A 24,212-nucleotide genomic window follows, 5' to 3' on the forward strand; every position below is an offset into this window, starting at 1 on the left:
CTGCTGTGCGTGCATGTGCGCGTACGCTGTATGTTTTTACGATCAAACACCACCGAATCCAGGAAAAGTTCTTCTCCTGCCTTAAGGGAAGCAATTGCCAGCTCATGGTCCTAACCAGAAGGTCCAGAAGATCGAGCTGAAGGCTGAGGTGAGGGTCGGATGAAAGCAAACGGGAGAGGAATCCGTGGCTAGTTTTCAGCAGATCTCAGGTTATTGGACTCGCTTTGGAAAAGGCAGCAACACGGAGCGTCACTGCCTGAGTTCAAAGCCCAACCCCGCCATTTACTAGTCGTATGACTTTGTGCTACTGCTTAGCGTCTCTACGCCTCAGTTTTCTAACCTACGAAATGGGGATAACCTAGCGCTGCAAAAACAGCTCCTACTCTCCCACTGTGAGGATTAAGTGAGTCAGCAGTTCTGAACCGCTTCCATCTGCCTGCCTCGTGGTAAACTCTACATAAGTGTCAGCTAAGATTATCATAGGTTGGGTAGAACAAATAAGCAAACACATTCCGTTGCTAGCACACAGATTAAGGCTCAGTAATGCCACATAGCATTACTGTGACAAATATTTCTGCCCTTTTTTCAATAATCATAGCTGCAGCCTCTTCATGGAAAAAAAAAAAAAAAAGTATTGATCTGTGAGCCTCTTAGGCAGCCTGCGTTGTTGAAATATCATTCGTAATGATGCTGTGCTGTTTGACTTTTCAGAAGAGATAATTTCTGAAAAGAGATTCACCGATGCAAGAGCCTTTGAACCACTCCTTGCCCTGCGCACAAATCCCCCTCAAAGGCAAAGAAGACAATAATTTGCTGTCAGAGAGGATCAGTTGTCATTTTAAAACACCTCAGAGCTCATTAGAAATGCCTGAGACCATGGATAAACTGGAGGATTTTATGCTAAGTGAAATAAGCTAGAGAAAGATAAATACTGCCTGGTATCACTTATATGTGGAATGGAGAGGAAAGGGGAGGGGAGGGGAGGGGAAGGAAGGAAGGAAGGAAGGAAGGAAGGAAGGAAGGAAAGGAAGGAAGGAAAAAAACTATAACTCATAGAAACAGTAAAAAATGTGGTTGCCAGGGGCTAGGTGGTGGAGACAATAGGTTGGTAAAAGAGTACAAACTTTCAGCTATAAGATGAATAAACTCTGAGGATCTAAGATCTATAACATGGTGCCTACAGTTGACAACACTGTATTGTATAATTGAAATTTGCTAAGAGAGTAAAACTGGAACTGTTCTCATTAAAAGCAATGTAAATATGAGTGGCGCCAGCATGGCTCAGTTGGTTAAGCATCTGACTTCAGCTCAGGTCATGATCTTGTGGTTCATGAGTTCGATCCCTGCTTAGGGCTCTGTGCTGACAGCCCAGAGCCTGGAGCCTGCTTTGGATTCTGTCTCCCTCTCTCTCTGCCGCTCCCCCATTTGCGCCCTCCCTCTCTCTCTCTCTCTCTCTCTGTCCCTCTCAAAAATAAATAAATATAAAAAAATGAACAATGTAAATATGAGAGATGATGATGTATGTGTTAATTCAGTAGAGGGAACCTTTTCACAAGATATACATATATCAAATCATTACATAAAATCATAAAAATAAAATATAAATAATATATACTTATATAAAATATATTTATAAAAAATTAAAATCCTATTCTCTCTTTTAAATGGTATGCAAAAAATTCTGAGGAAGATTGACGGTGATTGTCACATTTGGAGCTGATTTATCAGACCTTTTAACTATGAATTACACAATTTCTTAGCCAACCAGCACCTATCACAATGCCTGACACATAGTAGGTACTAATTCAATGTTTTCTGAAAGAAAATATGAATAAAACAAATGAATGCATTAAAATTGGAATTAACTATGATGTTTTGTTCTCTCAAGAGTAAACAATGAATGCTTAGAGTTGTACTTTTCCCATTTGTTTCTCTTACCATTTTCATTTTCTGCATTAAGCCAGCTTTTAAGTTGCTTAGTGTCATTTTACTGATGTAAGAAGAATTTTAATACCATCTGTCTTAAAAGGACTTCTTTATTTCAAAATTCAAAGCACTATAAACAAGAGATTTGGCAGAAACCTGTCATCTGGCCCAGCCTTCCTCCTTCAAGCAGATGAATAATTTAATTATCCACTAGGGAGACCTTTGCCCCTTTCATGACTTTCTCACTTGACTGGTCAAGAAATCATTCCTTGTGGTAACTATGCCCCCCCATCTCTACTTTAATTAAATCCTTTTCTGCTGGCTTGGACATCCATAGATAGAAAGAATGACTAACCATCATGACCCTCATGAAAACATTTATATGCTTATAAAATTAAATTTTTTTCTTTAGCTAAATTTCCCAAATCGATTTACTTTTACCTCTGGGGCCTATATATATAGAACCTACAGGAGAGTGTATAATCACATTTGTTATTTAAAGTAAATAAACTGAACCTCACATTAAAAGCTTTAACCCAGCCGTTGCAATCACAAAAGGGCAAAGAGTGGCTTTAACAAACATTACCTCGGGCACAGAATGTGATAGAGTGTATTACTAGTTCACAACTTTTTGTTCCCTTCCATCGTGGCAACATTTCCTGTAGGCATAGTGTATTTCTCTACAGCGGTGACTCTGCACTTGACCATGCGACTTCCTTTGGCCAAGGGAGCAGAAGCTTTAAGGTACTTGCATAGTGTACCTCTCTGTTCCGCCATCCCTTGAGCTCTGGTGCCCAGCCAGGAGACGAGTATATCCCAGGGAGTGGCTGCTTCACTGACTTTGTCCAAGAATCCAAAAACCCGTCTAGCTAGTAGAGCCCAAATGAGTTCTGTAAACCCAGCCACGCCCAGCAGAGCTGTAGCAAGCCCACAACCCTCACACAATGGGAATAAAAAATAATTGTTGCTGTCAGCCATTGAAATTTGGGGAGTTCACTGTTACTGCAGTTAAGTGCTGACTAATACACCAATGATGAGAACTGAAGAGAAATGCTTTCTACTTCAGCAACGAGGAAATAATGGGTTTACATACAAGACTCAGCATGTGTTTTGTTTTGCTTTCTTTTGGTTTGTTTACTTTTCTAAAAGGCACGCTGTTAAAAGCGTAATGGCCAATAAAGCATAGCTCTTATTATTAATTAACTATTCATCCTCTCATCACACAAAGCTTTATTATGTGCCTTCCGTTTGTCAGACATTACGCAAAATTGTATACATTTTTGCCAGTTGGCTCAAATTCCCCATGGAGGCAAGTCTTTCCAGCCAACAACGTTCGTAGGTAAAAAAAAAAAAAAAAAAAAAAAAAAAAAAAAACTTTAGCTCACGGTTTCATTTGCGAGCTGTGTATGAACCTTAGCCCAATGAAGCATTTCTCCAAAGATCTTACCACATTTTAGAGAAATTATCTCATTTACCATTATAGTATTCCTGCAAGTCAATGAGAAATATAAAATAAAAACATTAAGGGAAATTCAAGATTCAGAAGCTATTCTAGAAACGATTCCTTTCATTCATCCATTCAGTATACAGTTATTGGTAGCCAAGTATTAGGCAAAGAGGACGCAATGGGGAATAAGGCATAATCTCTACTTATAATAACATCTAGTGGGATAGATAAGCAAGCAATGAATTATAATGCAACGTGATAAATGCTCTAAACTAAAGCTCTGCCCAGACATCATGGAAGAACAGAGGAGGAACTTCTAATTCAGCTAGGAAGTCAGGAAATGCTACCAGAGGAAGGGGTCGCTACACTTTCTACCAGGAGTAGGAACTAGCCGGCAACCCCCTCCCAAGAATACAAGACCCGCTAACATGGAGAGTTTAGGTTGATTACCCTTCCCCTCCCCCCTCGCCCCCCCCCCCCCGTTTTAGAGATTACTCTGCTCTTATACACATGCTGAAAGTGTATTTACATCACTTGGATGCCCCCTCCCAACATGGCACCACAACAAACTTCAAACAATAATGAAACATTTCTTAATGGATGACACATCTTATCAAACAGGCCCCCCAAAGCCCCCAGTTTACCAAAAACTTCTGTAGATACATCAACTCATAATTAAGTTTGACCCAAAACCTTTTAGAAATTGCAAAGGGGAAAGAAAGGCAGGAGAAGCAGGATCATTTTTGTTTTGGTCTTTGTGGGACTGAGCACCCTAGGATGATGGGGAAGGTAGGCTCCTGCGGTAGGCAAACCATGGCCCTCAAAGGTGTCCTTATGCTCATACGCAGAACCTACGAATATGTCCCCTTACATGGCAAAAGAGGCTTTGCAGATGTGATTAAGTTAAGGATCTTGAGATAGAGATTATCCTAGATTATCCCAGTGGGCCAATGTAATCATGAGGGTCCTTCGTAAGAGGGAGGCAAGAGGGTAGAGTCAGAAAAGAAGATGGGACAATGGAAGCAGAGGCCAGGCAGATCTGAAGACGCTACCCTGCTGGCCTGGATGATGAATGAGGGGCCACAAGGCAAAGAATGCAGGCAGTCTCTAGAAGCTGGAGAATGCAAGGAAACAGATTCTCTCCTAGAACCTCCAAAGGGAACACAGTCTTGGCAACATCTTGATTTTAGGACTTTTGAGCTACAGAACTGTAAGGTATTAAATTTGTGTTGTTAAAAACGCAATGATAAGTGTTGTCCCAGCAGCAATAGGAAACGAATACACCGTCTATGTGCGAATTCTGTTTGGTCTTTAGGATCTCAGTGAGCTCCAGGAGCTTGAAAAGAAGCACTTGGAAATCAAGATGGCTATGATTCTTCATCATTGTGGCCGCCAAGCGAGACATCCCAAAGCAAAGTGGTCGAAAGTCCAATATGTCTTCACGGTCACGCCTAATAAAAGGACTTATTTGACCTGCGACCCTCAGATGATTGCCTCCCTTCTCCAGCTAATTTTTCACATGTAAATGCAAAAAGTATAAGTGGTTCAGAGTCACCATATTTCTCTCCAAATCTCCCTGAATCTTCCTCTCCTCCTCTATAGAACCACGTGATGAGTAACGTCCACATCTCCACAGCCGGAACCCCAGAAATCAACCCAAATTCTTTCCTCTTTTCTGAACTATCCCTGTCCAGTTACTCAACCCTGTTGATTTTATCTCCAAAAGAACTCGTGAATCTGTCTCCATACCCACCGGTATGACACCGGTGCTGCCTTAGCTTAGCAACTTACCAGGTCTTCCTTGGATTGTTCTGTAACAACCCTCTACGAGGCCTTATCATCAGACAAGACATGGAAGGAAGTAGGACTTCGCTTTCCCAAACAAGACTCGGAGACACTGCAGATAGGAAATCCTGGGACCCCACACTACATTACTTTAACAAATAAAAATTAACTCATATAAGACATTATACACACTGTCTAGCATCCAGTAAGAACTTAGTAAAATATTTGCTTAACCGTTGAACAACTGGAAAAATAAGTACATAAAACTGACCTCCTTGATGTATTTGAATACGAATCAGTGAGGAGGTGACAAGGAAGACGATAGTTATTATTACCCTTTCCATGTGCCTCGAGACTGCTTTCTGAATGAATCATCTGCCAAACTTGATAAATATCAAGCTACAAAAATAAAACCTGCATTATATAAGACTAGCAAAGTATCAAAAAATACTTCAGGGCATCAGTGGCAAGCTGAGGCGGAAGCTGGCTGTGGCGGCAAGGACAGCAGTGGCGGTGTGGCACCGCGGCAGGGCTCACGGGATGCCTGATGCCTTGGCGATCCCAGACTGGCAGCCAAAGAGCACAGTGGCACGGCCCCCGGAAGAGGGAGGGTTGAGGAAAGTGGAAGATAGCAGCCCACGCCTGCTGGCTCCCGTTAGATTGGTTCCTGCACTGGTGCCCGACAGCCTTAGCAAAGGCCCTGCCTGACAGATTTTAAAAATAATAATAAGGGGTGCCTGGGTGGCCCAGACGGCTAAGCATCTAACCCTCAGCTTCAGCTCAGGTCATGATCTCACGGTTCGTGGGTTCAAGCCCCGCATGGGGTTCGGCACTGACAGTGTGGAGCCTGCTTGGGATTCTCTCTTTCTGTCTCTCTGCCCCCCCCCACACACACACACTCTCCCTCCCTCCCAAAATAAATACACTTTTTAAAAAACTAAAAATAATGATAATAATACTTTGCTTAACATACATGAGGAAAAACGTCTACAGTTCATTAAAAGTGTAATTTGCCTTTAACACCTGCTATGAACTGAGTTACATAGGTGCAAAATTCACATGTTGAGGCTCTAACCCCCGAGGGATGGTATTCGGAAATGGTCTTTGGAGGAAAATTGGGTTTAGATGAGGTCACCCTCCTGATGGAATTAGTGCCCCGAGAAGAAGAGACACCACGGAGCTTGTGTTGATGCACAGCCTTGGGCGTTTCCAGGATGAAGTCTGGAACTGGTCCTCGTACGTGGAAGGTCAGGAGAGATCAAAGAGAAAGGCAGACCCTCCAGATTGGCCATAACAATGGACATAACACACGAGACTTATCTTGCAGCTGCAAGATGAGTAAGTCTTTACACCCTCCCACCAGGTGTATAGAGAGGCCTCAGCGGAGTTCAGCCACATACACAGTCCAGAATGACACCCTCCTGTGTCAAGACCACATCTTGCAGTTGACCTGCCCTAGTACAAGAAAGGTGTGGGAAACATACAAACAGAGAACAGGGCAGGACATAAGGAGCTCTCTTGTCGCCGGGGTCCAGCTCATGGGTCCATAAGCAGTCACGTCCTCTCAATGGCCTCCTCCAACTACTTTCTCTCTCTCTCTCTCTCTCTCTCTCTCTCCAGCCCCCCTCCCATACATGAGCACACAGCAAGAGGGCAGCCATGTACAACCCAGGAAGACAGCCCTCACCGGAACCCAACCATGCAGGCACCCTGATGTCAGACTCCCCGCCTCCAGAACTGTGAGAAACAAATTTCCACCGTTGAACTCACCCAGTCCATGGCACGGCATCATGGCAGCCGAGCTAACTAATCTACTACGTCAACTTGGCTTCCAGTCAACCAAGAACTAGCACGAGGAAAATGTACTTGCCCGATGACAGTAGTAACAGAAATAAAGATACATTTTTTTCTATCCCTGGTAGTAAGTTCTTACGCTTTTCACACCAAAGCTCTGACTCATTAATTCGCATCAATTCTGAACTTCGAAGAAAGTAGATTTCCAACCTGCCTGGCAAGAATTGCAATTATGTTCGGTGACAAATTAAAGGATCATCTTTCTTCTTAATACACACAAAAGCAAATAAAAATTTAATCATTTTAGAAAGTAATGTGAAATTATATGGGTTAGAAGCCGTCAAAATAGGGTTGTTTTAGGTGTTTAAAAAAAAAAAAAAACAACTAGGGTTGGATTGGGTTGATTAAAAATCTGCGTGGACCTAACAGAAGGGTGGGCAAGAGAGGGGCTGGAATATACGTGACAACCAAAGCTATTTTAGGGGGGAAAAAGATATTAACTCTAAAACTTATCCAAAATGAAGATAATGTTTTCTTTAGACTCTGGTTACAAGACACAGAGAGCCACGCCAGTAATTCAGTGAAAACAGACTCATAGTGCGCCTGGACGGCTAGGCATCCGACTTTGGCTCAGGTCATGATCTCACAGTTCACGAGTTCCGGTCCCACGTTGGGTTCTGTGCTGACAGCTCAGAGCCTGCAGCCTGCTTCAGATTCTGTGTCTCCGTTTCTCTCTCTCTGCCCTAACCCCACTAGTGTTCTATCTCTCAAAAATGAATAAAAATGTTAAAAAAAAAAAAAAAAAAAAAAAACAGACTCATAGGAATGATCCTTTCATACAAAAACCCAGGAAAAGTTGAACAACTCAGCTCCAAAAAAAGACGGAATCTTTGTGAAGCCACAAGAAAAAAAAAAAAAGCAGATCCATAATAGAATCAGTTTAAGAACCTTTACTTTACTGACCTGTGGTCTGATCGTTGACGCCTCCCCCCAAATTCATATATTCATTGAATATTTGAAATCCTACTGCCCCAAGGTGATGGCATTAGAAGGCCAGGCCTTTGGGAGCCCTCATGAATGGGCTCAGTGCCCTTGTAAGAGACACCTCAGGGCGCTCCCCTGTAGAGGGCCCTCCCTAGACACCGACTCTGCCAGCCCCTTCATTTTCGACTTCGCATCCTCCAGAATTGTGAGAAATAAACGTCTGTTGTGTGTAAGCTTCCGGGTCCCTGGGTTTCCCGTTACAGCAGCCTGAGTGTGCCGACATCTGTTGTTAGGAAAATTCAGCTGATCTCCACTTGTCCGCTTCTCTCTGTCACTACCAACTTGCTTCTTCTCACCCCCATTTGCCTATCTTACGTGCTTCTCCATAGACAGGGTTCCCTGTTCACAGATCCTGCTTACTCGTAATTTCCTCCTTATAAATTTGGCTGGCCGTGACCACACGCGGCCCCGAGCGCTTCTCTCAGCCCCTTTCCATCTTCACCTCCCATAAATAACAGCCTTATTCTTTTTCCCTATTTCCAGTTCAGAAAAACATGCTAATCAGCCCAACTCATCTGTTCACATCTCTGGGTCACCTCTTCATTGTCCTGAAGTCAGGTCTATGCGGCTCTGGGGGAAGTGGGGAGGAGACACAGAATCACAGGGACAAGGAATCACCCTTCCACAGAGGCTGTGGCCAGGCAGGCACTTGATGGCCTGACCGACGGAGAATATTAAGGGAAGCTCAAAAACAAAAAGGAGGGAAGGGCTACGCTCACTTTTTAAATCCAGATGTCGTTATAGACCAAAATCTGACCACAGAGAAGATGTGGCTGTGGGGTTTTTTTCCCCCCTTTTAAATTAAATTTAAAATAAATTAAAACAGAAGTATACTTTATTCTTGTCTTTAAGATATGCTGTTCCCATTTCTAAAAAGCAAAAGTAAGTAAGAATAAAGAAGCCGCAATGGCCTCAAAGAAAGCTCTCAGCTCTTAGCAATTGGAAAACGGCAAGTTCCAAGCAACCATGCAAAGGTCTGTATGTGTGCTGTCCAGCAGAAATTTAGTGAGAATCGCAAACGTGAGCCACATGCATAATTTCACATTTTCTCGGAGCTACATTTTATAATAAGGAACCAGTGGAAGATATTTTAGTAATATATTTTACTTAGCCTAATTTATCCAAAATATTATTCTATTTATAAGTATGCATAATTATATTTATGATATCATTATTGTAAAATAGAAATATAAGATATAGTTATAATATATAATTAGACGCGTTTAGAATCAAATGTTAAAAATTAATTTAATTATTAAATTCTATAAAAACAATATTACAGCTGTAAATATTTGTAATTATAATGATTATATTTTGGATAAACGTAATACATAATATAATAATAATAACATGATAAATATAAGATTATTATTATATTATTATCCTAAACAGCAGATCTGCTCATCTCCAGAACGGGGTGCGGGCAGCCCGAAAAAGGCGGCGTCGCAGGTGCAGGTGAATGAGTCACCATGGAGGAAGGGAAGAAGACAAAAGAAGATGGGGAAGGAAGAAAGAAGGTGAAGAAAGAAAGGTGTGAGTGTGGAGAGATGGAAGCGGGGAGTGCAGGGATCACTGGTCAAAAGGGTGTTTGAACAGCAACAGAAAAGGCACACAGAGGGAGCCCCGGGGGGCAGGGACCTCTGAGCATGCGCAACAGAGCCAAGGGCAGGGGCCCGGGGAAACCCGGGGAGGCAGGTCTGTGCGCGCGCTGGCGTCAGCCGGGCCCAGAAGTGCAGTTCATAAAAATCAAGAGCTGGAAAAATCAACAGAGCAAGGTCAAGGACACATAGAATATGGGTTGCTTTCCATCAAGAAATGAATACAGTCGCTTAATCTACTTAAGCTGCTGGTCATGAGCTCCGTGTGAAGGCCTCGCACCAGGAGAAAATAATTGCTGGGCAGGTTTTTTCAGGGGTGAAGGCAAGACTCGCCCCAAGGAAAACCGAGCCAGCAGTTGAAGCGACCAACAGTTTTTGTTTGTTGCTTTTTGTTTTGTTTTCGTGTGTCCTTGGCCGTGATTATCGCTTTTCAGGGGACTGAGGTTCAAGCGCCCCATCGGAAGGTGTTTCCCTGTTGCAGGTGCTGCAGCAAAGTCTGCCTTGCAGCCAGACTACACGGCGCTGATGCACTGGCTCCTCGCTCCACGAAGGGGCTGGCATCTCACTGGAAGAGCGGGGAGGTGGCTTTCCCTCCATTTACATGACTCATCAAACAGGGACCGGTGGCGTCTACACCTCGCCCCTTGACACACGCTCTTGGTGCCCATTAGCGGTAGCTCCCAGAGTCAGTAAGTGTCCTGCAGCATTTGTAACAGAAGGTAAATGAAAGGAATGGAACCGACTACACGGAGACGAATGGAAGAAAGAGCCTTCGTTATATAAAAAAAAAAAGAAAAGAAAAGAAAAGAAAAGAAAAAAGAAATCGGAGCCCCAGCTTTTGCTCCAGGAGCTTCATCCAATAAAAACACGCGTTAGAGCTCAAATAAAGCCAGAGATGTAATGTTGGAGTACAACGGAGTACCTCTTAAAAATTACAGTGAAAAGGTAAAAACATAATGTTAAAGAGGATTTAATGACATGAAAAGATGTCTCCGATATTCTGTTACGGGGGAAAGAGCAGGTTGTGAAAACAAAGGTTCACTATGATTTCATTTTGGTTCCTTTTAGGGAAGTGAATGTGCACAGAAAACGTTGGACGGGGGCACACACTAAAATGTCAACAGAAGTGGGATTACCGTGGGCTTGCATTTTCTTTTCGATCCATATTTTCCAATTGTCTACAAAACACATCATCGTAACAAAACTCTTCTATAAAGCATAAGGGTGCTCTGTTTTTGAGACGGCTGTCTAATATTCTCCCCACCTCCACCTTGTCCACCGCAAGGGGGCTCCATCCGGCTCGGCGACAGCCATTGAAAGTGGCAACTCTCCTTGTCACTCCAGTGGTCTTTCATTTGCTCCATTAGAGAGAAAGGTGGAACCGTGGAGAAGTCATGGGCAGTTTGCAGGACAGATTTCAGGGTGTGGTTGGTTGTTTTGTTTCGCTCACATTTTAAAGAATGTGCCTGGTAACACCCCACAGCCCTGGTTCCAGCTGCCGACAAGAGCCTGAGGGTGTAGAGAGGTCGGTTCCCAGACGGCTGAGACCTGCTGGGAGTGAGAGTTCCCCGCCATCCTGTGGGACTCCAGGTGGCCAGGACTGAAGGAGGGTGGGGCTCCTCAAAGCTCACCACCCAGCTATGCGCAGAGAACTTCACCTTCTCTTCCCGCTCCCTTTCCCTTCGCCCCACCCCCCACCCCACCCATACAGACGTGGCCTTCATAAAATTCCAGCGGTATAAGCAATAGATTTTGCTATTTGGAAAATGCTCGTGTCTGACCTCTGTAGACCTTCCATTTTGTCTTTCTCTTACTTGTCAACGTTTCAGCTGAAAATGGAGAATTCAGTTATATTCCTGCCGCTGCCTGAATGCTCAACAAAGCTCACTTAAGACATCAGAGAGCTGGGTCTACAGAGGCTTTCGTTTCTGATAAGATAATCCCCATTTGCGTCTCTCGAAATTCCTAGTATTTAAGAAAAAGGAAAGCAAAAAAGTGACTTAAATTGTTAAGACCTCGGGTAAAATGAATGCACGCTTTAAAACTTAAAAATGTGTCTATGCATAGAAAGTTGGTACAGATATATTGAATATAAACATTTAAGAGGAAGTAAAACACAACATGCATAATGAAATATGCATGCAATAGCCTCTGTAAGAAATTGCCTTCTATAGGGGTGTCTGGGGGACTCAGTCAGTTAAGTGTCCTCCTCTTGATTTTGGCTCGGGTCATGATCTCCCAGTTTCATGACTTTGAGCCCCACGGCTGGTTGACTCCATGCTGTTGGTGCAGAGCCTGCTTGGGATTCTCTGTCTCCCTCTTTCTCTGCCCCTCCCCCACTTGTGCTGTTTCTGTCTGTCTCAAAATAAATAAATAAACTCAAAAAAAATTTTAATGCATAAATCAAAGAAATTGCGTTTTATATACATACATTCAAATGTCTAAAAAGATGTTTACCAAGGCGTTGACAATGGTTTTTGCTGAATGGTAGGACTTTTTTCTTCCTCATCTCTCTCTCTCTCTCTCTCTCTCTCTCTCTCTTTCTCTCTCTCTGTCACACACACACACACACACACACACACACACTTGATGTATTTTCTAATTTTTCTATGTGCACATGTTGTATAGTATTTTTATTTAATAAAATAAACACAATCCAAATTGTATCACCATATCACCTATACTATACCTAACACAGAGTAGGCACTTAATAAACATTTTCATAAACTTTTAGTAAATGTAATAAACATCTAATTCTATTGGAAAATAATAGCAGACAGCTTTTATTGTTTACTGTATGCCAGATGCTATACTAAAAGTTTAATATATATTATCTCATTTGAATGTTTGTTTATTTATTTCTTTTGAGAGAGAGACACTGTGTGCCTGAGCCTAAGTGGGGGTGGGACAGAGAGGGAGGGAGAGAAAGAATCCCAAGCAGGCTCTGTGTTGTCAGCACAGAGCCAGACAAGGGGCTGATCCCAGGAACCATGAGATCATGACCTGAGCCAAAATCAAGAATCAGATGATTTGTGAACTAAACTACCCAGCTACCCCTATATTATCTCATAAACCCTACAACAATACTATTAGATTGGTACTATTATTCTACCCTTTGAAAATGATGCTTGGGGCGCCTGGGTGGCGCAGTCGGTTAAGCGTCCGACTTCAGCCAGGTCACGATCTCGTGGTCCGGGAGTTCGAGCCCCGCGTCAGGCTCTGGGCTGATGGCTCAGAGCCTGGAGCCTGTTTCCGATTCTGTGTCTCCCTCTCTCTCTGCCCCTCCCCCGTTCATGCTCTATCTCTCTCTGTCCCAAAAATAAAATAAACGTTGAAGAAAAAAAAAAAATGATGCTTAAGATGGAGAGCGTTTAAAAAAACAAAGCAAATTCCAGAACACTAGGCAGGGAGTGGTTTTGATTACAAAATCCAGAAAGACTTTTTGATTTAGTTAGATTAGTATCTACTATATTTGTAACTGTTTTCTATTCATTGCCTTTGTTGTTAGTTTCTTTCTTTTTTCCTTCCACTCTTTTCTGCCTTGTGTTCTGAGCATTTTATATGATTCCATTTTTTTCTCCTCTCTTAGAATATCAGTTACACTTCTTTTTCTAACTCTTTTTTTAGTGGTTGCCCCTGAGTTTGCAACATGCATTTACAACTAATCCAAGCCCTCTTTTAAATGATATTATAACACTTCACAGACAATGCAAACAACTTAAAACAGAGTTTTCCCAGTGTTTCCCTCCTGTCCCTTATAACTTTACTATCATTCATTTTACTTATCCATAAACAATGCTCACTGAATACATTGCTGATACTATTGTTTTGAACTTACTGTTTAGATCTGTGTAGATCAATTAAGAATTAGAAAAATAAATGTTTTATTTTACCTTCATTTATTCCTTCTCTAATGCTCTTTTTACATAGATCTGAGTTTCTGATATCCATCATTTTCCTTCTCTTTAACTATCTCTTTTAAATAATTTTGCCAGGCAAATCCCCTGGCAACAATTCCTTCCACGTCTGATTGTCTAGGAAAGTCTTGATTTCTCCTTCATTCACTGGATACAGAATCCTAGGTTGGTGATTTTTTTTTTTCTTTTAACAATTTCAATATTTCACTCCACTCTCTTCTTTCTTGCATGGCTTCTGATGAGAAGTCCTATGCGATTCCTTTCTATGCAATTCCTTTCTTTGCTCCTCTGTAGGTAAGGGACTTTTTTTTCTTCTTGTTTTATTTTTTTTCAAGATTTCTCTCTGTCTTTGATATCCTGCATTCAAATAGGATATGTCTAAATGTGATTCTTTGTTTTTTGTTTTTTGTTTTTTTGGTATTTATCCTACTTGATATTTTATGAGCTTCCTGGATCTGTGATTCAGTGTCTGACATTAATTGGAGGCGTTCTCACTTTTTATTGTTTCATATATTGCTTCTGTTTCTTTCTCTTCCTCCTCTTCTCCTGGTGGTATTTCCATTATATTACACCTTTTGTAGTTGTCCCAGAGTTCTTAGATGTTCTATCTTTCTCATTCTTTTTTTTTTTTTCCTCCTTGAATTTCAATTTTTTTTTTTAATTTTTTTTTTTCAACGTTTATTTATTTTTGGGACAGAGAGAGACAGAGCATGAACAGGGGAGGGGCAGAGAGAGAGGGAGACACAGAATCAGAAACAGGCTCCAGGCTCTGAGCCATCAGCCCAGAGCCCAACGCGGGGCTCGAACTCACGGAGTGCGAGATCGTGACCTGGCTGAAGTCGGACGCTTAACCAACTGCGTCACCCAGGCGCCCCAAAATTTCAATTTTAGAAGATGCTATCGGCATTTCTTCAAGCTCATTGATTCTTTCCTCCGCCACATCCAGTCTACTAACCAGCCCCTCAAAGGCATTCTTCACTTCTGTTACAGTGTTTTTTCATTTCTAGCACTTTCTTTTGATTCGATCTTAGAGGTTTCATCTCTCTGCTTACATTACCTATTTGTTCTTGTGTGTTTTCTACTTTTTCCATTAAAGCCTTAGCATATTTCACTCTTTTCTTTTTTTTTTTTTAAGTTTATTTATTTATTTTTGAGAGAGAGAGCAAGCAAGAGAGAGGCAGAGAGAGAGGGAGAGACAGAATCCCAAGCAGGCTTCATGCTGTCAGCACAGAGCCTGGTGCGGGGCTCAAACTCACGAACCATGAGATGATGACCTGAGCCAAAGTCAGACGCTTAACTGTCTGAGCCACCCAGGCACCCCAAAGCCTTAGCATATTTAAAGGAGTTTTCTAAAGCATGCAGTTTTTTCATTCTGTTCCTCTGCTCAGAGCTCTTGCCCTGACATGGCTTCTCACCTGTGGCTGATGCCACATCACTGCTGGAATCAAGTTACTCTTTTGAAATTTGTCAAGATTCTAGACATCATCCCAGAATTGAGATAGTTGGGATCAAAAGGCCTTTTTTGCTTTAGGGCAAAAAGAAGCATGTCCTCTACTAAATTGTTAACTCTTTGAGTGATGGGATAGTATGGGTAATTCATGTTGCTAGCCCAGCACGAAGGTTGGCCCATTACAGGCACTCAGTACTTTTCTATCAATTGGCAGAAAAGACAGCAAAAAACGCCGGATCCAGTAACCTCTCTGACTAGTCAATAAGAATTTGGAAGGCAGGATCATCCAAGCCTCAACGGGTACAGATGATCCATTTGTTGATTATTAGGAGTGGATTGTACAGTGTAATTAATCTCTTAATGCAATTTGGGTGTCATAATCTGCTTATACCAAACACTCACAAGATCATTAAGAACAGATTCATTAAGAACAAAAGATCTAAGGATCCAAACTGTTACTGAAATTGAAACACACTCTAGAACATAGAATAACCGCTCTAAAACTTACAGAATAAAAATGTAATCAGCAGGTAAATAAAGCCAGGCAATAGTTGCGTCCTTTCTATTAACCAGCTATATTCTAGTGTTGGAGGGAAGTGATAAGAGCTGAATGCTTCCAAATTACCTCCTCAGAATCCAGCTTTCCCCTCTCTCTGAAAACTGAGAGCAGGTAGGTTTTCAGAAAAGAATTGGGCACTGCTAACTGATCATTTCTTTTGTTTGTAACGTTTCCCCCTCTATAATCGACAAAGGCTTTAAAATGTTTCTGTTGATGGAGAAAACCTTAACAGCTACTTTGAATAGAGAGAGGGAGACGCAGCTTTTAAACACGCTCAGTGTTTAGTTCAGGAGCATCCGCAAGTGTTTGTCTTCCATTTGCCAACTTCCCACCTGTGGCCCCACCCCCAAGCATTCCTAAATCTAGCATAACATCAGCGAACACTTCTCAGATGCCTGTGATGTGTCAGGCGCTTTGCATATATTGGCGACTATACTCCTCCCAAGAACACTGGTAGTTCTGTGATTAAACCCACTTCATAGAGGAGAAAAATGAGGTATGTGGACAAGGAGTAATCTGTGCAAGAACTTGGAAGTCAACCCAGGCCATCTGACTTTGGAGTTTGAATTCTTACCCTCTGTTCAATATCAGAAAGAGCTGAAACTTCTGTGTTGCAACTGCATACCAGGTTAGGAAGTCAGACCTAAGATTTCTCCCATCAATGAAAGCTCTTATCTGTGGAATATCCTATCTATTGCCAGGACAATAACTGAGTTTATTGATTGGTTGGAACTTTTGTTGTTGTTGTTCTGCATATGTCAGAGAGGCCTGTTCAACAAGAAAAGTACGAACCCAGCATCTGCTACTGGCTTCTGGAATCCCATTATGTAATCATTTGACCCAATGCCCAAAGCCTTTGACAATAGGTACATTATTAAAATATTATTGTTTTTAGCTAAAGGCATTCTATACACTGAGTCATTCTTAGCAAAAAATAAATCCCATCAACTTCAAGATCATTTTCCCAGCCCCTCCCTTTGACGGACTGACATGCTTTCCCACTAAACATTTGATGATAGAAAACTTCCCCCAACTCGTAAAGCTGGGAATTGCACAGGAGATCTGGGGGTTGGGGGAGGCCCGAAAGAAAGACAGTAAGAGGTCTGTACAGCCAAGTCTTTAGAGTATCTCTGTTACAGACTTAGCAGGCACATTATGGGGAAGAGGGTTATTGATTGCTCTTCTCAAAGAGGTCCCCAGGTTTTTGTTTTCTTAATGACTTATGCAGTAGAGGATGTCTTATGGGTAACTCATCATTCCTGTGTTCTTAACAAATCTACTTCTGAATAGGTGGCTTCTTCTAGGCAATGAAGTTTCCAGGCGCTTCATTGATTCTGCCATTCAACCAATGTTTTTTTTTGTTTTTGTTTTTTGTTTTTCAAACAGCAGTCATAGCGATGAGCACAGGAATAAAAAGCTACAGGACAAAACTGACCTCCATGTGCTCACAGTCTAAAAACAATAAAACGTAAAGGGACGCCAGAGTGGCTCCAGTCAGTTAAGCACTTGACTCTTGATTTTGTCTCAGGTCACGATCTCAGGGGTGGTGAGTTTGACCCCACGTCGGGCTTGTGCTGACAGTGAGGATCCTGCTCGGGATTCTCTCTCTCTCCCTCTCCCTCTGCCCCTCCCCTGCACGTGCATGCACGCACGTTCTCGCTTGCTCTCTCTCTTTCAAAATAAATAAATAAACAATAAGACATGAACAATCTACAGACATCTTCAATCCCAAAGACGTGTTATTGGAGCCCCCTAGAGGCACACCTTACTCCAGGGGTGGAAGATCTCCAAGACCCACTCAGAGCTGAGCAATTCAAGTATGAGAGGTTGGCTAGGCGGTCAAGAGGGGACAGGGTATTCCAGATAGAATGAAGAGCATGTCCACATGCGCTGAGGAGCTGCCCATGATCTCACGAGGCAGCAAGCCAGTCACCAAGATGAGAACAGAAGGGTGAACTGGGAAAGAGGAACGAGCCAGAAATATAGGGTAGGCAATGGGTCGGCATCCGGGGACCTGGAAGCCGCAGAAACCTAGGGATTCAAGGAAGTCTGATATCTGAACAAACGCAGCCAGTAGCCAGAAGTGGACAGGAAATGATTACTGATGACCGCCACGAGTTCAGGGAGCCAGTGCCCAAGACGTGAGAGGGCCACAGACCAGCAAGGGGGCATCCAATAGTGCGCAGGGAAAGCTGCAGTCCCTGTCCCCACCGCAATCCCCCTCAGCTTCTCCCATCCCCCCAACCTACAATCCAAGTTTGAAGAAGGGATGAGCTTGCTGTGCAAACACTGTTTCAAGCCAAGTCCTACAGAGCTCTTTCCAACCAGATTGCTTTCCAAAAGCCCTTCTCTATAGAAATTCTAGAGCAACCACCAAGAGCCAGAATGACAAAAGTAGGAAAGATGTGGCTTCCACGGCCTAAGTCTGAGTAAGAATTGATAATAATTACAGCTAATATTGATTGAGGGCTTACTCAAGCACTGTATCACACATTTCCCCTGCATTATGCCCTTAAATCTTTAAATGATTCTGTAAGAACTCTGCACGGGCTGTGACTTACACTGTAGCACAGTTTATTTGTAGTCTCAGGGATGTCTTTAGTACAAACATTAACTGCTGTTAAAATCTAGCAGCTTTTACACGCATGTTACTTTTTTTTTTTTTAATGTTGACTTTTGAGGGAGAGAGAGTGAGCAGGCGCGGGGGGAGGGGCAGAGAGACAGGGGGACAGAGGATCTGAAACGGACGGACCCTGTGCGCTGACAACAGAGAGTCCCATGTGGGGCTCAAAATCACGAACTGTGACATCATGACCTGAACCAAAGTCAGACACTTCACCGACTGAGCCACCCACGCGCCCCTCATGCATGTTACTTTTAAATGTTACGGATGTAGGGTGCCTGGGTGGCTCAGTCGGTGAAGTGCTGACTTCAGCTCAGGTCATGATCTCGCAGTTGGTGGGTTCAAGCCCCGCGGTGGGCTCTGTGCTGACAGCTCAGAGCCTGGAGCCTGCTTCAGATTCTGTGTCTCCCTCTCTCTCTGCCCCTCCCCAACTCGCACTCTGTGTGTGTGTGTGTGTGTGTGTGTGTGTGTGTGTCTCAAAAATAAAATAAACATAAAGAATTTTAAAAATAAATAAATGTTACAGATTCAAAGATAAAATGATAAGCTATTATATTTCTCCCGAAGTAGCTTCTTAAAACAAAAATGTTTTTAAATATTTAAACTCTTCAAAGTTACATAAAACACCCCAATCTAGCAATTTTTTTAATCGAAAACAAGTTATTGAAGCAAGGTAACAGTAACATGGATACCAAAAGCAAGACACGTAAACTACTTTACAACAAATTATCAAATTACCCAGATTTCAATTTTCTCGTTACTGATTTGCAAGTGATTACTATTTTTATCAGTTCGTGTTCAATAATTTTACTTGTGTGACTTTCCAAAAATGAGTTTGTAATCACTGTTCTTATTAGAGAAATCAAGCATACTAACTTAAACCTTGCTTACCTAAGGCAAGGGCACCTTTTTCTAAGTCTCACAGAGCCATTTGATGAGCCAACAACCCCGGGAGAGGAGCCAAAAATGGAGGGGAAAAAAAGTGAATCGTGTGCCCATCCTTTGAGGCCGTGGCAAGTCTAGTCTGCGCGATTCAGTTATATGAGCCCATAAATTCCTTTTCTGCATCGGCTGCTTTGGTTCGGGTTTTCAATCATTGGCTACCAAGGAATCCTCACTGTTACAGAACAGCATGGTCAGGCCTACAAGACTCACTTTAGGGAAACCAGGTAGAAAGCTAATGACTTAGTCCAAGAAAAACAATGGGGTTGACCTGCCCAAAGCACCAAGGTGGGGATGGCATGTATTCCACAGGTGGTCAACAGCTACCCTGGATAAATGGGACCTGGCTAGACTGATGGAGCACAGGCAAGGAGGGAAAGGGAGTAATCTAAACCGACGTGCATTTCTAAGAACCTTCTAGAATATCACAAGTTATTAACCGACAAAATTAGGAATCTCCTACGCCTGGCTCCCTCTCTTTCCTCGCATGAAGATTGTTGTCAGACCACTCCAGTCACCCTGGAGTGTCAGATAGGGACTGCCATCTTTGTGAAAGGAAGATCTTCGCATTTTTGGAGAGACAGCACTCAGCAGGATTAAACCACAAGGAAGAAAAGCAGACGATAATAAGTGAGGAAATATACCTGGCTCAACTTGAGTGACAGCCATAAAATTAACTCTACTTTGGAGGTTTTCTAAAAACATAAATCTCCAAGTTGTCAGGGTGGTGTTCAGCTTAAGAATCACAACATATCCAAACATACAATATATTCTAGTAATTAAATCAATTCTCCGTCACCAGAAAGGACTTTCATTCCCTCTGAATATATTCCCTCTGTGAACCTGCCAGGCCACCGAGACTTGAGACAGGTGCTTGCAGTGACTAGCTAAATACTGGATGCCGGCCATTTAATTGCAGAACCATAATTCCAGGAGTATTTGGGATCATTTTGTACCATGTAACATGTAACCTACCCCCCTCTCACTATCCCTGGAGTTTAAAACACACGTGTTATTAGTCTATTAGCTCTAAGTAGACCAACATTACCAAAATATGCTGTAATCAAATAGAAATATTGGTGGTGTTTTATATCAATTACAAGGATTCTGCAAACATCTTTTCGAAGTTGATGTCACAAGGGCCATATCCATACATAGCCAAAATTAAAGCAACCGATTGGGGGCGCCTGGGTGGCTGGGTCGGTTAAGCATCTGACTTCAGCTCAGGTCATGATCTCGCGATCCGTGAGTTCGAGCCCCGCGTCGGGCTCTGTGCTGACAGCTCAGAGCCTGGAGCCTGTTTCAGAGTCTGTGTCTCCCTCTCTCTCTGCCCCTCCCCTGTCCATGCTCTGTCTCAAAAATAAATAAACGTTAAAAAAAATTAAAAAAAAAAAAAAAGCAACCGATTGAAGTTATACCTATATCGAACCCTGCTACGAGTTTTTTGTTTCATTGACTCTAACACTATGGATGCTGGTGATAGCTCTTTATTTCTGGAACTCTTTCTCCATTGGCTTCAAGGACACTGCTTGGCTTCTCTCCTGTATCAGGCTGCTTTTAAACAACCGATTTGAGAATGATTTTTTTTTTTTCCTAAGCCACCCGCTGGTGTCACTTTGACCCAGTCTCATAATTGACCCTTCTTTGAGTAACATCATTGAGCATGAAAAGCTCAGGATCGTGTTCTCATTTTTTTTTCCTTTATTCCTTAAACTCAAGCTTTGCTGCGAAGGAAAATGCACAGCAGCATCTGCGCGAGGCGCAATTTGCTAGGATGTGCTTTCATTTTCTCACGTTGCTAGTTAGCAGCGATGATGGATCTCATACTTAACAAACGAAAAGCATGATGAGGATACAGTGGCACGGATTCCTCTAAAAATAATGACATATTTAATTTTGATCTTCAACTTGCAGAAAATGGTTATTTCTCTTCTGGTGAGTTCTATCAAGTGGTTTTCTACGGCCGTGGCGCCCAGCCCTGGCTATGCATCAGAATCCCTGTGAGGTTGTTTAAACATACAGATGCCCAAGGCCCTGCTACCAGAAACTGTGCATCTGCAGCTAGCATTTGTATATTTAAAAGCTCCACAGGTAATTCTGATGGGCAGCCAGCATCGAGAGCCACTGTTCTACAGTGTGTCTGAAAGCTTTTCTTCTTAGGGAACGGGGTATAAGGATGAATTAGCTCCTAAGTTTTGAAAGCAGCAACTCAACATTGACCCACGTTTTTACGTAGCAACCCGAATGGAGAAGGGGCGATGTAAGACACAGACAGCAAGGACCATAACCTTGTTCCTCTGCAGAGTCTGATACCCGGTTGTCACCCCCTTCACTGGCTTCTCCCCTCTGTGGCACAGCTGTCAGCTGCCTGCATGTCCCCAAGTCCTTAGATCTCATTCTTCAACAGGGGAAAAGTTCAGAGGTCTTTCCCTTATCTTTGGGACTTATTGGAAGGGGAGACGGGAGTCACAGAACTTCGCCTTTTTCCCTAAGTCCGTTCAGGCTGCCACAATAAAAATACCATAGATTGAGTGCGTTAACAACAAACATCTATGTCTCACGGTGCTGGAGGCTGGGAGGTCCGAGATCAGGGTGCTAGCAGGTTCTGTCTCTGCTGAGGGCCCTCTTCCCGGTTCAGGGGCAACTATCTTTTCACGGTGTCCTTGCTCGCTAGAGGGGCAAGAAGCTCTCTGGGCTCTTTTTCACAAGGACACTAGTCCCGTTCCCCAGGACTCAACCCTCAGGACCTTATCATTTCCCAAAGGCCCCACCGCCAAATATCACCACACTGTGGATTAGGCTTCAGCGAACGAATTCAAGAGGGGACGCACTCAGTCCACTGCTATCTTCAAATTCTCCCTTCTTCTCGATTCCTTTCCCGGCTCTCCTGCTTTTGCCTCTTTCGCACTGCCCCCTTCAGTGCTCTCCCACCCGCCAGGTGCCGTGGTGACACCATCCTTCCCTACAGCAGCACCAGTCACAACAGGGTTGGTAGCAAACATAAAGTGCGAGTTTAGAGCAACAGAATTTGCTTAAAATCCCAACTTGAATACTAGGAATCTGTTCTAAAAGTCTCTTGGCCGTTCTTTTTTGTTGTTGCTGCTTGTGTGTTTATTTTGAGAGAGAGAAAGAGAGAGAGAGAGAGAGAGAGAGTGGGAGAGGGGCAGAGAGAGGGAGAAAGAATCCCAAGCAGGCTCTGCATCATCAGCACGGAGGCTGATGTGGGGGTCGAACTCCCGAACCATGAGATCAAGACCTGAGCCAAAATCAAGAGTCAGACGCTTAAGCGCCTGAGCCCCCCAGGTGCCCCTTGGCCATTCTTACGCCAAGATCCCCTCTGTATTCCTCCGTGTAGGGCCCTGCTCACTGCCGGTTGTCACCCGGTCCCCCATCCACTCCCCTCCCGCTGCCGGCCCAGGCCCCGGGTCCTGCTACTTTTCCGGTGTGGAGTGATTGAGCTCTTCCTCCAGCAGCACATCAACCAGAGGCTTCTGTGTGAATGGGCCCTCCCCCATTAGGCCCTGAAAATCTATCCAGCTATTTGGTAATCCGAGGCAACCGTTTTCTTTCCACTCGCCATCAAACGAATGCTTTCTGTCCATCAGACTTGTTCCCAAACACCTAGCAGAGATCAGCCTGAATTAATCAATGAAATTTTCAAAACCTGTAAGCTTTCTTGAACTCTGGAGAGATTTTATCAATGCAAAGAAGGCCTGCCACAAACCCTTTGAAAACACCCTACTAACTGCACCTTAGAATGTTCCATCCATTCTTTCACACCGCCATGGTGTGTTGGTACCTGCCTGGGCCCCACCCCGCCTCCCCCCGCCGCTCTACAGGTGCTTTTCCCGCTCTACAGGTGCAACTGTCTGCCCGGGGACTCGGGGTCTCCGGGTCTGTTTCCCAGGAAACCGCACCGAAGACAACTGGCTACACTTATTGACGGGATTAGTCAAAATTGATTCCGTGAAGCAGCAGGTGCCAAAGCCTGACTTCGTAACGGCTACGACTCCAGAGAGGTTTGCGGGAGGGTGTGCACAATATTGAACCCCTGCAAGGCCGTGGCACCCACGGCTCAGAACAGAGGCCACGTGTGGGCGGCCAGCGCACCGGGACCGTCTTCCTGGATTTTAGGGGCTGAGCTGACGGTCAGGAAGATGATACAAAAAAGCAGATTTGGCAGCGGCTGGCCCGTTCTCTCCTGCAGAATTTTGTGTGCCACACCAACAGCGACGCAGGCTAAGGGCAGGGCGCCAAGACACAAGTGGCTTGACCTCAACTACCTGCCTAATTCACAACCAAAGGATACAATTGCCACTTCTTCTCAGAAAGGGGCCTGTTCTCCTTATCTGTGTTGGGCTCTGTCCCTAAGTATGGGATGGAAAAAAGGTTGCTTCCTGACTTGGTGACCGGGTGAACAGAGTGTCATCTTTACGCTTTTTTAGACACCAAATTCTAAAGACCTTATCTGAAGACCATCTCCCCTGGGGGCACCAGAATTGATCTTGAGCATAACTAGCACATTTCTATTCCCGGATAGAAAGACCCAGGTTTTGTGGGTCCTAACGTGAACATAATTCTGGAGCGCTTCTCCAGGGAAAAGAATTAAAAACTTCGAGGGGCGCCTGGGTGGCTCAGTCGGTTAAGCGGCCGACTTCGGCTCAGGTCATGATCTCACGGTCCGTGGGTTCGAGCTCCGCATCGGGCTGTGTGCTGACAGCTCAGAGCCTGGAGCCTGCTTCAGATTCTGTGTCTCCCTCTCTCTCTGCCCCTCCCCTGTTCATGCTCTGTCTCTCTCTGTCTCAAAAATAAATAAATGTTAAAAAAAAATTTTTTCAAGGTAAAAAATAAATTAAAAACTTCAAAATACAAAAGTAGACGTGAACGTATTTACACTCCATAAGAAAAAAATTACCAAAAATTACAAATGTCGAAAGGTGACAAATGCCACCGACATCTCGCAATTTAGAAACTGTAATAATAGGGGTGCCTGGGTGGCGCAGTCGGTTGGGCGTCCCTTTGGCTCAGGTCAGGATCTCGCAGTCTGTGAGTTCAAGCCCCACGTCAGGCTCTGTGCTGACAGCTCAGAGCCTGGAGCCTGCTTCGGATTCTGTGTCTCCCTCTCTC

At 43.6% G+C, this 24,212-nt stretch overlaps 2 long non-coding RNA genes across 2 annotated transcripts; one reads left to right on the forward strand and one right to left on the reverse strand.

Moving 5' to 3' along the window:
- Positions 1–1,442: 1,442 nt before the first annotated feature.
- LOC123590752 lies at positions 1,443–4,860 on the forward strand. Its single transcript, XR_006708959.1, has 2 exons — positions 1,443–2,670; positions 4,689–4,860. It is a non-coding gene; the product is annotated as an uncharacterized LOC123590752 (long non-coding RNA).
- A 5,688-nt stretch (positions 4,861–10,548) lies between these two features.
- On the reverse strand, positions 10,549–11,620 carry LOC123590628. Its single transcript, XR_006708876.1, has 2 exons — positions 11,409–11,620; positions 10,549–11,142 (listed from the first exon to the last, which is right to left on the reverse strand). It is a non-coding gene; the product is annotated as an uncharacterized LOC123590628 (long non-coding RNA).
- Positions 11,621–24,212: the final 12,592 nt, after the last annotated feature.

Source organism: Leopardus geoffroyi, chromosome B4, assembly GCF_018350155.1.
Source record: "Leopardus geoffroyi isolate Oge1 chromosome B4, O.geoffroyi_Oge1_pat1.0, whole genome shotgun sequence".
Taxonomy (NCBI): domain Eukaryota; kingdom Metazoa; phylum Chordata; class Mammalia; order Carnivora; family Felidae; genus Leopardus; species Leopardus geoffroyi.